Here is a 13,388-nt window from a genome sequence, read left to right on the forward strand (position 1 = left end):
AAATTGACATGGCAGCAGATAGAGGCTGAAATCTGATTGGACAAAAAATCTAACACACCTACTGGAAGCAGTGCAGCCAAGAGAAACGCTACGAAATGAAGAGAATAAGCTCTTGGGAATAAATGTATACAATTTCAAGGAAAAAAGATTAGAATTTAGGTTGTAAATGTAGGTCAGTGCTTCTGATAGTGTTTAGGCCAGCAGAGAAGGCTTTGCTGGCCCTGCCTGCCTGCCACTGCATGTACATAATCCTTGCCTTTGATGTTCCAGTGCAGAGTGATCAATAAACAATAATCTCCTAAAAACATACACACTATTGATTTCTTCCTTTCTCTTTCCCATTTGGTCAGGGGTTACAGCTTAATGCACCGCCTCGGTTATCGTCAGAATACCAAATGCCTTCTGTCCGGTATGTAAGTAGATTAAAATGAAGCATTAATTCATTAACATGGTGTAAAACAGATAAAGAAAATGTCCTGAAGCAAAACCTTGGAGGTTTCCTTTTTGTCCTGGTGACTGGTTATACCATTGGAACATCTCTGAGACTATATCATTCCAGAAGACAAAACATTTAATGTGGCCTGACCGTTTTCTTATCTCTTATTCAATGGAAAATATGAATCAGAGTTCAATCTGGAAATAATACATGTTTTGAATAAATGTTTAATGACTGTGTGGCCAGTGTGCAGGCTTTCTCTCTTAGCAGTACACATTTTCCATTCACCACACACACACACACACACACACACACACACACACTTGTTTAACATTAGTTAAAAGTTTAGTGTAGCATACAATATGCTTCTACATGAACAATGCCAACATATAGTAGGTTACCTCACTCAGGGTGCTTTGTATATGCCATCTGGTAAAGAAATCAGGATCTGAGAAAGCTGTTAAATGAATTAAATGAAAAGCTCTTAAAATTAAAGCACCCCTAAGGCACGTTCATGGAAGAACTATGAAAATCCCATTATGGATATAAAGCAGGGACAGACACAAACTATATTACACATTGCTGAGGGTGGATATGCATCTTTCAAACACTGACATGTATCTATTATTGTAGTCTTCTATGAGGCACACCATGCTATTCTGTAGTGCTTGGGAAATTATTGTGAACTTTTTATTTCTTTAGCAAATGAAGTATACAATAATCCAAACAAAATATAATTCATGACATTTATAATAACATTAAACATATTAATAGTCTATACACCCTGCACATACAGTCCTTGTGTTATTGTGCTCCTGATATCTGTACAGTGTCCTATTTCTAATTTCTGGATCTAAAATGATCATGGCCCAGATACACACCTAGAAAAGTACTTTATAGCAAAAGTTTGTAGTTACCTTACCATGACACCCACATACTTTTTAGTATACCACATGTACACAACATACTCATTTCAAATTATGTCCACCTTTTGTTGTTCTAATAACCTCCATTTTTCTAGGAGGGCTTTCCATTAGACTTTGGAGCATGGCTGTGAAGATTTGTGCTCATTCAGCAGAGCATTATTGAGGAGTTGGTGTTCCAGTTTATCAAAACAGTTGTTCAGTGGGGTCCAAGCTGCAACAGGTTTGGGGGTTGTCATTCATATGAAGGGAAATCTTAATGTTATAGTATTCAAACACATTTGATACAACTATTTTGACCTTTTTTTAAAAATAAAATAAAATTATGAAACAGGACCTTCATGAAAGTTGTAGTGAATACCTGTGCTCTTCGCACTTTTTGTGGAAAGCCAATGTAGATGCAAACTCAGTGATGAAAACTCATATTACTTCATATTACCAAGATGAAGTAGTTGACAAATGACCAATGGAGAGACAACATAAAGAGGCAAACCTAAGGAGACTTAAGGTGTATGTTTTTTCATTATTAATACGCCTCAAAGTTTTACAGGGTCGCTAAAAAACGTGAGTAGATAATCTGAATTTTTTGGAGTGACTTGTGGAAATTTTTGTTTTGGCTGAAATGAGTAATATATAGTTTTTTATTACTGCTGTGGGTCTACTCTTCTTGTTTTATTTATACATTTTTCGTGGACTTTACCACAGTAAGAGCTAATTTTCCTTCCTCTAACGCCCTCAGTAATGTCCATGTGACTACTGTAGTGAGAATGGGGTTCTCTATGGGGCACAGCGTGACGTTTGGACGCCATTTGGCTTGTACGCTGTTTGGGACGTAGAGCCATGCTCGTATCCTTCTGACTAATCAGATCCGCGCGCTCGGAGTCCATCCTCCCTGAGCACGACGCTCTTTGGTTTCCTGGTTGTGGGCGTTTCCTATTTGCAGTTCAACCAATCAGGATGAGGTTCTCTCCTGCACGCTGCTCGCTCCCGACAGGATCCTAAGGCCGCTGCTTGATCAAACACGGTGTGTGTGTGTGTGTGCGCGCGCGCTTTGCTGATCCACCGAGCGCGGCGTTTTTTTTTTCTTCTCAGATGCTCTTCGTTTGAGTGGGACGCGGCGGCGCTGGCTTTCATGAGTCCCGAGCGTAGACGACTGACTGCGGTAGCGCTCGGCGCGCCACGGTAAGTAACGGCGTGTTCCGTGGCGATTTGCGTGGGGCTCGCGCGTTCTTCCGCTCGGGTCGGTTTATGTAACGCTCGTGCCTGCACGCCTCGGGTACGCGTTCCGCGTTGCTTTGGTGACACGTTGACGCTTCGATCCGGTTCACAATATAACGATAAACTTTCTTCCATCGGAGCTCCTGCGGTGAAAGAGGCACGTTGTTGTCATCGGGAAGTCTGTCATAATGCAGTTCCGCTCTGCGCGATCGAGTCCGAAAGCTGACCGTGCACGGGCTGCGTGTGCGCGCGCGCTTGCTTGTGCGTGTGTGTGCGCGCGTGTACAATAAACATAAAGGGTTCGAACATAAGGCCCGTTGTTTACATCCGCAAAACGTTCGAAGAGACTATTGCAGTCCATGTGCATGCGTATAAAGCGCAGTGGAGCTGTGCACCTGTTCCACACACACTTCTCCCTAATTGGTGTTTGTCTTCATCCTAAAGCGCACAGGTCTCTATTTCTCAGCATGCACCTGAACAGGGATTTGAAACAGTAAGTTTTAATTTAGAACGTGATGAAGCTCTGCAATGTGGAAACAGCACTGTTCAGAGTGTCATGTGCAGGCTTCAACATCATTGAAATGGGGTTCAGGCCAGTTCAAATCAGAGCATCTGTTCATGCTTTAGGACTTCAAGGTAATGTCACTAAATAGTAGTAATAGAAAGCTGCTTGTAGTGTACAATCATTAAAGATCACGAATGTCAATGACCTTGTTTGTGCTTTGTACATATATTATATACAATTCCCCCTTTGCAAAAGATAACACTACTACATTGATGCAACCTGGTAGCTGTCAACTGCCTTGATTTTACAGTTCGCAGGGTGGGATTCACATTTCGCTAACCTTAACATAAGCCAAAGCAGTTCTGTACTCCCTCAATTGGACCTGTGCTACGTACTACGTTCTTTAGGATCCAGTCATTGAATTGCTACATACTCGATGTACTCATGCTTTGCTGGGACGGTTTTCATAGACTTTTGTTCAACTTCTGTGGTTAAAAAGTCCCATAAAACAGCTTGCAATCACTTGCAATCCCCTCGCTTTTTCTCCTTCCATTAGAAATCTTGAAATAGATTTGTGCACGCGGCGAAATAAAATATCCAAAACCGCATTTCCGTTCTCCTTCTTAATATTGTACTAGAGCCGCATAATCTTCCTGCCAACCACAATAACAGTTCATTCCTGCTTCTCTCTGTTGTGTGTTAAACCAGATTCTGGAGTAGATATGAGAGCCATGAGTCCTCAGCGCAGAACCACACACGCCTCCCGTTTAGCACCCAGCGGCCGTGCCGCATTACTGACTTTGCCACTGAAAAGACAGCTGAGGACGTTGTCTACTACCAGAGCAGATTTGGTCACGAATGCCTTAAGCAAAGTAATCTCATACTAGGCCCCAGATAAAAGCTGCTGTGCACATTATTAGCGGGTTGTCATGATGAATAAATACGTTTGATAGAAGAATTATAAAACATCACTAATTACTATCTGCATGCAGCTCATTCTTTAAACCTGAGAATTTCTTGCATGCTGTCCTATTTTGTCTTTTTTTTGGAACGAGTATGTTTAACCACTATGGCTCACACACTTTTGCTTTACTCTTTTGACCAAAGAAGATAACCACTGTCTAAAATGGAAAATAAAGTTTTCATCAATTCCCACAAAGTGTATCAAGGGTGCTCCGCATTCTTTTGGTGTTTTTGTCTGGACACTAATCTCATGTACTGCCATGGAGAAGTAAATATGTGCTGAATATCACTCACGATGTGTGAATATGAAAATTCCTTAAATAGTGCATGTCGTCGGATGTGGTTTTAGATAAACAGTTAACAGCAGGAACCGAAGTCATGCTTTTAATTTTTTCTCTGTAATGCCTAGTTTTATAAGTTAGGGATGTCCAAGAAACCAAGTGACAGGTCATGCTTTATCTGTCTGTTTGACATTATGGGAAAAGTTTTGGAACATCCCCCCAAAAAATGTGTTCCTGTTCTCACAGTGTTCTTTGTTAAGGAAAAATTTGGAGATGGGACATTGGATTATTAAAAGGCAACTAATGCAGATGCAAAGCAGAGTCAATTATTTCACATATTTCACAGTTTCCACTACTCGATTAATTGTTGTCTAAGTTCAAGACATTTTTCAGGGTTATGTCCTTAAAAATACTCTTGTGTGTAGAGCGAGTTTTTAATGTGTCTGTTGCTATTAGGAAGTTTCAACTCGACAGTGATACGCAGTTATTGCAGAAAAGAGAGAGAGAGAGAGAGAGAGAGAGAGAGAGAGAGAGAGAGAAAGTAAGAAAAAGAGCATGCCAGAGAGCATGTATGATTGCACTAACGAGACATGAATTTATTTATTTATTTTGTTTGCACTTTTTCTTTTTTCTTTTCTGCCATAATAGATGAATCAGAAAAGTCAGTATTTGTTTATTCTGTGTATTTTGTGCAGTAATAAATACATTGTTAAAATTTTCTGCTATTTTGATCCTTGTTTCAATTAATTTGGTGAAGTGACATGGAACTGTAATGTGGTCAAGAACTGCCTGGAACTTCTCTGCAAAAAAATATAATAATCGTACACTTTAGACCGTCTGTCAACCAACCAGAACCATGCATTTACTAGTGCTGGGTTATAAAGCGGCTATAAACAGTACCCTAACTAGTGTTTCCTTTCAGAATACCTCTTGCATCCATTATACAGGTTGCAGTGCAATCTATAGGAATAATAATGCCTGAATATGTGGTTTGTATCAGAGCTGCCTCTACTGTTAGAGCTGCTGTTTTAGTAAATTAATCAAATGTATTACTTCACTAATATGATTCCAGTATTCAGCACTGTGGTATAATTTAATTTCTGGTTTGTAGTAGTATTAATGAAATCTATTAAAACATTGTATATGAAAAAAAAACTAAATATGACACTAAATCGTGGCAATTTCTGTTCAAATATTGCAGACCAGTCTTTTTTATTGTGACATATTGGAAGTGCAATACAGTATATAGAAATATAGTTGCAGTGTTCTATTTATAGTGATGTTTCAAAGCATTTTGCATGTATTCAAATGGCTCATATCCTCTCCTCGTTGTTCCATGGAACGTGGCTTGACCTTGTAGCCTTGAGCTTGTCAAACACTATCACACAGGGAGCTCATTAACAGTGTATATGGGCTGGAACCTTGTGTGTATATGCAGTGCACATCAGTTAATCAGTTTCCACTGTCTGATGGGGATAACCAAGCTCGGTCAGCTTTGGGTAACCGGCGAGGACTTTAGCTCGAGGCCACAGAAAAGCCACTTTGATTATCGGCGGTTTCATTAAGGGTGAAGTTCAGGGTTGAAGGTTGCGTCTATGTCACACATGCTATTCTCTCGAGCGGTGTTTTGCGGCAAACACGTCAAATTAAATTAGTTTCCTTTTCTCTGTGTAGAGTAAATATCTGACAGTTGCTGCTGAGAGGGCTCGCAGGACTAATATTATTACGTTCCGTCCTCAGAGACTATTTGATTTTCTGCAGCAGTAGTAAATACAGTTAATGTATGGTAGGATGCACCAAAATAATAAACCGAGAGCTGCCAGTGAGCTTTGCCATGTGTTGTGTGTGAAAGGTGATGTATTTTCTTTCTCCAAGTCTCCACAAGAAATATCACCACCTTAATATTTAACAGGTCAAACCACAAGGCATAAGGAAAAGCAGTGAGCTCATGGATATGCTGCTGAAGCTAAGGAAGAAGGAAACATAAAAAATTGCACCCTGTAAGAATGCTGATAAAGAGGCCTTCTGTCATTGTTTTCCCTTTTATTTCTTTGCTTTGTTGGGTGGAAGGAGCGCGGTTGGGTAACAGCAGACAATTAGGCTCGGAAAGCATGCAACGCTTTTCTGCTTTTTATATATATATATATATATATAAATATATATAATTTTTATTTTTTGGAAAGTAGAACAAAGCTGTCTTTGTTCTTTCTTAATTTTGTCTGAGGGAATTTTTTCTGAAGAATAAAAACGGGTAATTTTTGTAATTAATAAGTTATTACCCACTTTAGTCGATTGAATTGAGATGTAATTGAAGCAGGTGGTTTGGAAATAATATGCTCGAATTCTATATTAAGCCATGCAGTAAAACTGTGCTCTCTGTGCCTTCTTCTTTGTCGTGGTCTATGTTTCACTGGGGATCTGCATTAAAGTTTGGAAAGTGTGACTCAAGCGTAAGCATGGCAAATAAGTTTTAAGAGTAGATTTATTGGACTGAAAGTATTGCCTTTCTGCAGGAGACCGGAAAACGGCCTTTTGCAGGAACTGACTAATTGGGCAGCGGAGTGGTTCAGCAAGACAGTCAGCCTCATTCATCAAGCTGGATACAAACAGATTTATTCACAATTTGTTTGCAATAGTATATAAGAGATATGGTATTCATGAACATGCAGTGTGGAGGTACTGTACAAGAGCTCCTGAGTTGGTGTGAATGTATGTATAATAAGACACTAAATGGGAAGCATTACATCGTAGAATTGGCGATTCTTTGTAATATAATGACGTACTCTAAGTTTGTTACTTATTTATTTCAGTTAATGTATTTAATTAATTGATTGTTAATAATTCGTATTTCAAACTTATTTTCATTGTTTTAAAAAATCACAAAAAAATTAATAAATAAAGACAAATAACACTAGCTTAAACTGCTAAGCTGCATTTCTGGAAGATTTCACTGCTTTCACCATTTACTTTTCTGTAAAGTTTGCCTATTATGGAATGATGTTACTCGCAGGTTTATTAAATTGGTAGTAATTTTTTTTGTTAGGTTTTTTTAATGAAAACACATATACAACCATGCAAAAAGATAAATTAGGCAGTGTGTGTGTGCGTTTTTGTTTGTGTGTAAATGGGAGGGTACATTAAGATTCTGATCTGTCGATGAAACCACTGTGAAAATGCCAGGGATGTCCTGCGAGGCTCCCAGAGACCACATCTCTGCTGCCCCATCTCACCCTTTGTAAAACCCATCCGAGTTGCATCCTGCAGGTCATGATGATTACTACTGCTGAGACCATTTCCTTGTATTTAGAGCCATTGCATAATGACTGTCAGGTAAAAGAGCCAGCTGCTGAAACAGGACTGTGTATATGCAATTTGCGATCTGTTTCATAATCTCTTCCAAACAAGCACAGACTTTCAGTAGAATTAAATCTGAGCTCACGCACATGAGAAAGTCTGTATCTGTCAACCAGCGTACCAGTGATGAGATAATAGTTTATTCTCAATGAACGGCAGGTTATAATACGTACACTGTGCCATCTTGATGCAGCTTCGCATTTCTTCCTCATTCTCAAATCTGTTAAAGCTGCTGAGAAATAACTGACCCTTGTTACTTGAACATAATTTGCCTGAGATACAATTTCTTTGTTTGTCTCTCTGGTGGTTTGCTTCGATCTTTCCCTCCAAATACTTACTATAATAAACCCCCACCCCAACTTGTCACCATGTTTTTTCCTTTTTATTCGGTGATGTACAAATCATGTTTATAGCTAGTAATGAGTTTGGGGATTTTGCTCACTCTGCTTGTGAGCTTTTTAATCTATTAAATGTTTTTTTTTTTCTCCCCAACAGAAGAGTTTAAAGCCTGAAGTGGCTCACAATGTGTTCGTTCCTGCAGTGTTGCTTTGATTCATGATCTCTTGGGATTTGTTAACTTCCGACACCTTCACTCACCAGTTTGAATTTCAGTTATTGAAGCCATTGTCGTAAGGGCTCAGCCGGGATTAGTCCAGGCATGTATCTTGTCTTGCACATTGCAGGGAATGGTTGCTTTATTTAAAACTCTAACAACTTTGAGACTGCAGGCTGCACTGAGAGTGGGGAACACTGTTTCGTCATTCGCTGCTTACATTCTCCTTCTCATTATGCTCTTTTATAATAGGAACATGTACAGGCAGACAAGTGATTTTTTTTCCGGAAATGTTTTGCTGTTGCAGTTTTGTGTGGAAACGAAACAGCAAAATCTTTTCGCTGCTTACCAGAAAGCTCTAGAAATCAGTATTTAATGAATAGCCAACAAGACACAGACTTGGATGTTAAGCGACTCAGATAAAGGTGACAAATACTGAATGACTGCTGGTCCTGTGAGAGATGGAGTCTGGATAAACCAGCAGATGGAACAATCTCTGAGAGGTGAAAGGTGTCTGATGTTCCACTGATAAAAGCTTTGTTTGTCCTGTACTGTACGGAATGATTTATGATCTTGAAGGGAGGGCCTTTTTTTCTTTTCGTAGCTCTCTTTTTTTCCTTTGCTCTCTTCTTTTTTTCCTAAAGTTGAGTCAGTGTGTAGAGCTCAGATTCACCAATAACCCAATCTCAGGTAGTTTATTGAGCCGGTACTCATAACCTGCAATTTTTTGCCTTTTTTTTACAGATACCCATAAAATGCATGCTTTTTGGAGGGAGAAATTGTATTTTGTTGTGGGTAATGAACCTGTCATTGCTTCAGGTACACTGTGAGTCTGTTGTATGAATCTAAGCAAAGCTAGCAAAAGCTTTTGTTCAGTGTCAGCTTGGCATTTCATCCAGGCTAGGTGCTTGCAGCACTAAACTCAATAATGTGTGTGCTTGAACCGGTATACTACCATCACTTAAAACTGACACGAAGTCACATAATGTATCCTACAAATAATAAAGGCACATCTTAGAACATTTGAAAACGAGTGCTTAGATTTTATCACTTCCATCCTCCCTGTTGTGAATTCCGAGGAAAATGGTATAGACCGACAGAGTTTTTTGGACAGCTAAACATAATGGTATATACAGGTAGCACAGCTCAAATCATTATACATACGATGGTAATTCCAGCTGTCATATTTAAATATCAGGCTTTTGGCCGATTTCCTTTATAAACTTAATGAGCAAAAAGGAACAATCAAGTTTTAAATAAGTACATTCTGTAAGCAGGATTGAGTTTCTAAGCTTTTTTTTTTGCAGCTGCAGCAGCAGATTGTGAGAGAATGTAGGATAAAAGAAGCTACAGTCTGTGGTTTCATAATAAACTTATTTAATGCTATGAGTGTTTGATCAGTTTCTTGGTGTGCCATGATACTAAATAAGAATAAATCTGCTATATCATAATAATTTTAGCCTCCTCTTTAAGCCTGAACAAAATGGCATGGATTCAGCCAGCATTGTATATAGAAAAATTCTCAGTTAGCGAGCTAGCCATGGTTTTTCTGTAATGTTAGCTATAGCCCATTTTGTTAAGCAGTCAAGATTTGCTGCTAGCTTGCTAGCCATTGTTGTGCAATACTGTTTTTATGGAATGGAATGAAATTGAAGGCCATTATCTGTTTCACTCAGCAGAAACAAACTAGCAGCCATGAACACAACCTAGCATCATAGCACATAGGAGCTAAACGAAAAGCAATTTCTGGTCATTTTGTGAATTTTTAGGTACAAATTTTGGCTTTGACTATACTAAGTAATAAGACTATTGCTATATTCAATGATGTTAAAAAAAAATCTTCATAGATTGTTCCATCAAATTAAAACAGTATATATGTTTACTGTTAGACAACACTATATGGACAAAGATATTGGGACACCTGACTTTTCCAGCCATATGGAGTTCTTCTCCAAACTGTTACCGCAAAATTGGAGGCACGCAATTGTATAGGATGTCTTTGGATACATTTTCCCTTTACTTGAACTTGGAGACCTTAACCTGTTAGCTCCATGAAGATATGATTTACATGCGTTGGAGTGGAAGATCTTGAGTGGCCTGCTATAGAGCTTTGACCTCCATCCTGTTGAACACTTTTGGGATTAATTGAACACTGTTGCACTCCAGGCCTCCTCAAACTACATCAGTACCATACATTACTACTAATGCCCTTGTGGAGCTGTAGAACAACTTCCCAGAAGAGTGGAGTTTATCAAAACGAGCAAAAGACTAGTAAATGTGGAATGAGATGTTTAAAAAACACATCCGAATCTCATGGTAAGGTTTCCACAAACGTAAGGGCACATGCAAGAGAAATATAACTGGGTATTTGATTTGATCAATACAGTAAGGTTATACATTCTTTCACTGTTTTTCATAATACTTTTCTTATAACAGGGATACAAACACAAGCTGATCACGGCAAGAAAAAATGATCAGTGTCAGTGTCTAACTGGCCCACAGTCTGCAGTAGTCTTGAGAGGCACCCGAGGCCAAACTGAGCATCTGGAAATTTCTCTCGCACTCAGCGATTGTAGATTTGTTTTAGGGAGCTGTTGTTCTGCTAGTGCATCGGCTGCCATCTGCTCTGTTTGCTTGCGATTTTTTTCCGTCAATGCGACATCAATCCAACCTTCGTCAAAGGCTCTCCCTTAGCAAGGTCAAAGGTCATGCTCAGACCATATAATAGATTATTTCCATTCTTTTTTTATCTGTTGCATTATAATGTAATCCCCACAGCTGAGATGATCTGTAGGTGGTCAATGATGTTGAAGTGACAAAATAAACATTAGTTTTTGACGTGCAGTGAGTTTTTGCAGCAAACGCCGACGCAATGCATGCTGTCATTTGTACGTTATTTATGGATTTTGTTTTTATTTGAATTGAATTTCTATGGACAGCTACATATTTACATCTACACTGAATGTACCTTATGTAAAGACAATTTTGTTTCTTAGAAAAATTTTTAGTTCAGATTTTACAACACGCCTGCCGACAACATAGAAATGCCACACCCGTTTCGGTCGTTCGGGCTTGTCATGGCCATTATGCATGATAGTCTAAACACTAATTACTTATAAAAATATTTTTATAATTACTTACAGTAAAATATTTTCTGTAAAAAGAAAACCTTAACAAATGGTAAACCTTTTGCATTCGTCTGCTCATTCTAAATATTATTGTTGGTAAATGTCCGTCATATGTCGGACAAGATCGTCTTTTTATTTTATTTAGCATTTCTTTTTGTGTTCAAAGAGCACAGATCTCGGCTTCGGTGGCTTTTTGCCACCTCAGTTCCTACTCAAAGCTCCTCATAGAATTGTTGGAGAAGTCATGTTTTTTTTTAATGTACGGGTATCCTGCATCAATACTCAGTAGGTGACAGTAGAACTGATAACCAGTAAAATTGAATTTTTTTTTTTTTACAAGCTTCAGTTCAGTTTGTGTTTGTGTGAGTTTGTGTTCAGATCTATTTTAGGTTGTCTGATAAGTGTTTCATGATTTCCTATACTGCAGAATTTCAGAGTAGTATAAAAATATCACATGTACTGTATCATGGTGTCTTGATATTAATCAACCAATCTGAAAATGAAATAAAACAATTATTCTAACATCTTTGTTCAGAAATCATTTTGCATCTCATATACAGTGTCCAAAGTTTGGAAACACAGCCTTTTATTGTTTTTGAGACACATTTTCCTTCTGTTTATAGGCAAACAAACCATTTGAAAGGCAAAAGATGCACAAGAATTCGACAGCAAATAGAAACGTATGTAGATTTTCATGCAGTTACCTACTCAGTAAATCATGCCAGTTTGAAAACCACTATAAAGAAGTGTGTTGCTTGATCTCCTGGGAATTTCACATGCAACTCTGTCCTGAGTTTACTCAGAATGGTTTAACCGTGTAAAGGAAAAATACAGTGTGTGAGCAGAGGGTCTATAGTAACACAAATAAGCACTCTTTACAACCTTAATGAACAGAAAAATATATTCGAATAACGAATGAGCTTCTCAGGATGGGCAACATCCAACACAATTGTAAATAGTAATTTTAGTAGTTACTCCTAGCAGTTTAAACCAAATCTCAATATTTTCCTTTGATCTTTCTTATTGTCAACTCAATTTAATTTTGCTGTGTGTGAAAATCACAAGGATCCAACAGTTTCTGAAATACTGAAACTAGTGCCAACATCCATGTGAAGATCAAAGTGACAGATTGTACTATTTCTTCATTCTGTTTGATGTGAACATTATCTTAAGCTCTGCATTGTGCTGCTGCCACGCTGCCACGTGATTGGCCGATTAGATTACTACATGAATGTGCAGGTGTGAATAAATGTGACCGATGGGCAGGATAGGCAGGACATGTCTATATAGGCTGTACCTTTTTGTTTTTAGCACTGAGCGAATGACTTAAAATCCCTGGAAGCATTGTTCCTTCAACACAACTTTTTAAATGTCAACCATTTTGTTTTTGTTCTGCATTTTAAACTTGACTAATACTCACTATAGGTTTGGTTTTGGCAGGAGACGGTAGACAGGAGCATTTCTTAAACTGAAGAAAAGTGTGAAAACTCTTTTCCCACAGGATGCGACAAAAAAAATAGTTTTTTTTTTTTTTTGAGCATGACATTTTCATAAAAACTCTTGCCTGGCCAGTACTTATCAAATTGTCATTTTCAGAAGAAAGTGAGAATGGGTGTTAGAAAAGGCAGCACTGAGGCAAAAAAGAAGTACCGTAATTTCCGGACTATTAAGCGCACCCATATATAAGCCGCACCCACTAAATTTGCAACATAAATAAGCCGCACCTGTCTATAACCTGTCTACACTAAAACTAATTAACTTTACACAGGCTTTAATGAAAGACAGTGTCTGTTACACGGTGTAACGGGTGAAATATGTTGTGGCTCCTTTAAGAGCAGAGCGGCATTTTGGGAATAGCCTGCCTCCGCATTTTTCGGTATTACTGCATGAGTGCAAGACCGAGGAATATGTCCTTATTATTTTCTGATGCTCATTTCTAAGTTTCTTTGACTAACCCATAACGCTGTTGCCAAGAAAAATAAAAAGCATGAGTTTTGGAAACCTGTCTGTGTTTATATGATTTCTGT

General features: G+C 38.4%; 1 protein-coding gene across 5 annotated transcripts in view; it reads left to right on the forward strand.

Annotated features, from left to right (window-relative positions):
- Positions 1-1,247: 1,247 nt before the first annotated feature.
- Positions 1,248-13,388, forward strand: part of adarb1b (adenosine deaminase RNA specific B1b) — a 170,782-nt gene continuing 158,641 nt past the window's right edge. For 4 of the 5 annotated variants that reach the window (XM_046844962.1, XM_046844965.1, XM_046844961.1 and 1 more), the window contains exon 1: positions 2,390-2,541. The gene's annotated coding sequence lies outside the window, so the exon portion shown is untranslated. The other variant, XM_046844963.1, reaches the window with a different exon arrangement.

This window comes from Silurus meridionalis, chromosome 3, assembly GCF_014805685.1.
Source record: "Silurus meridionalis isolate SWU-2019-XX chromosome 3, ASM1480568v1, whole genome shotgun sequence".
Classification (NCBI taxonomy): domain Eukaryota; kingdom Metazoa; phylum Chordata; class Actinopteri; order Siluriformes; family Siluridae; genus Silurus; species Silurus meridionalis.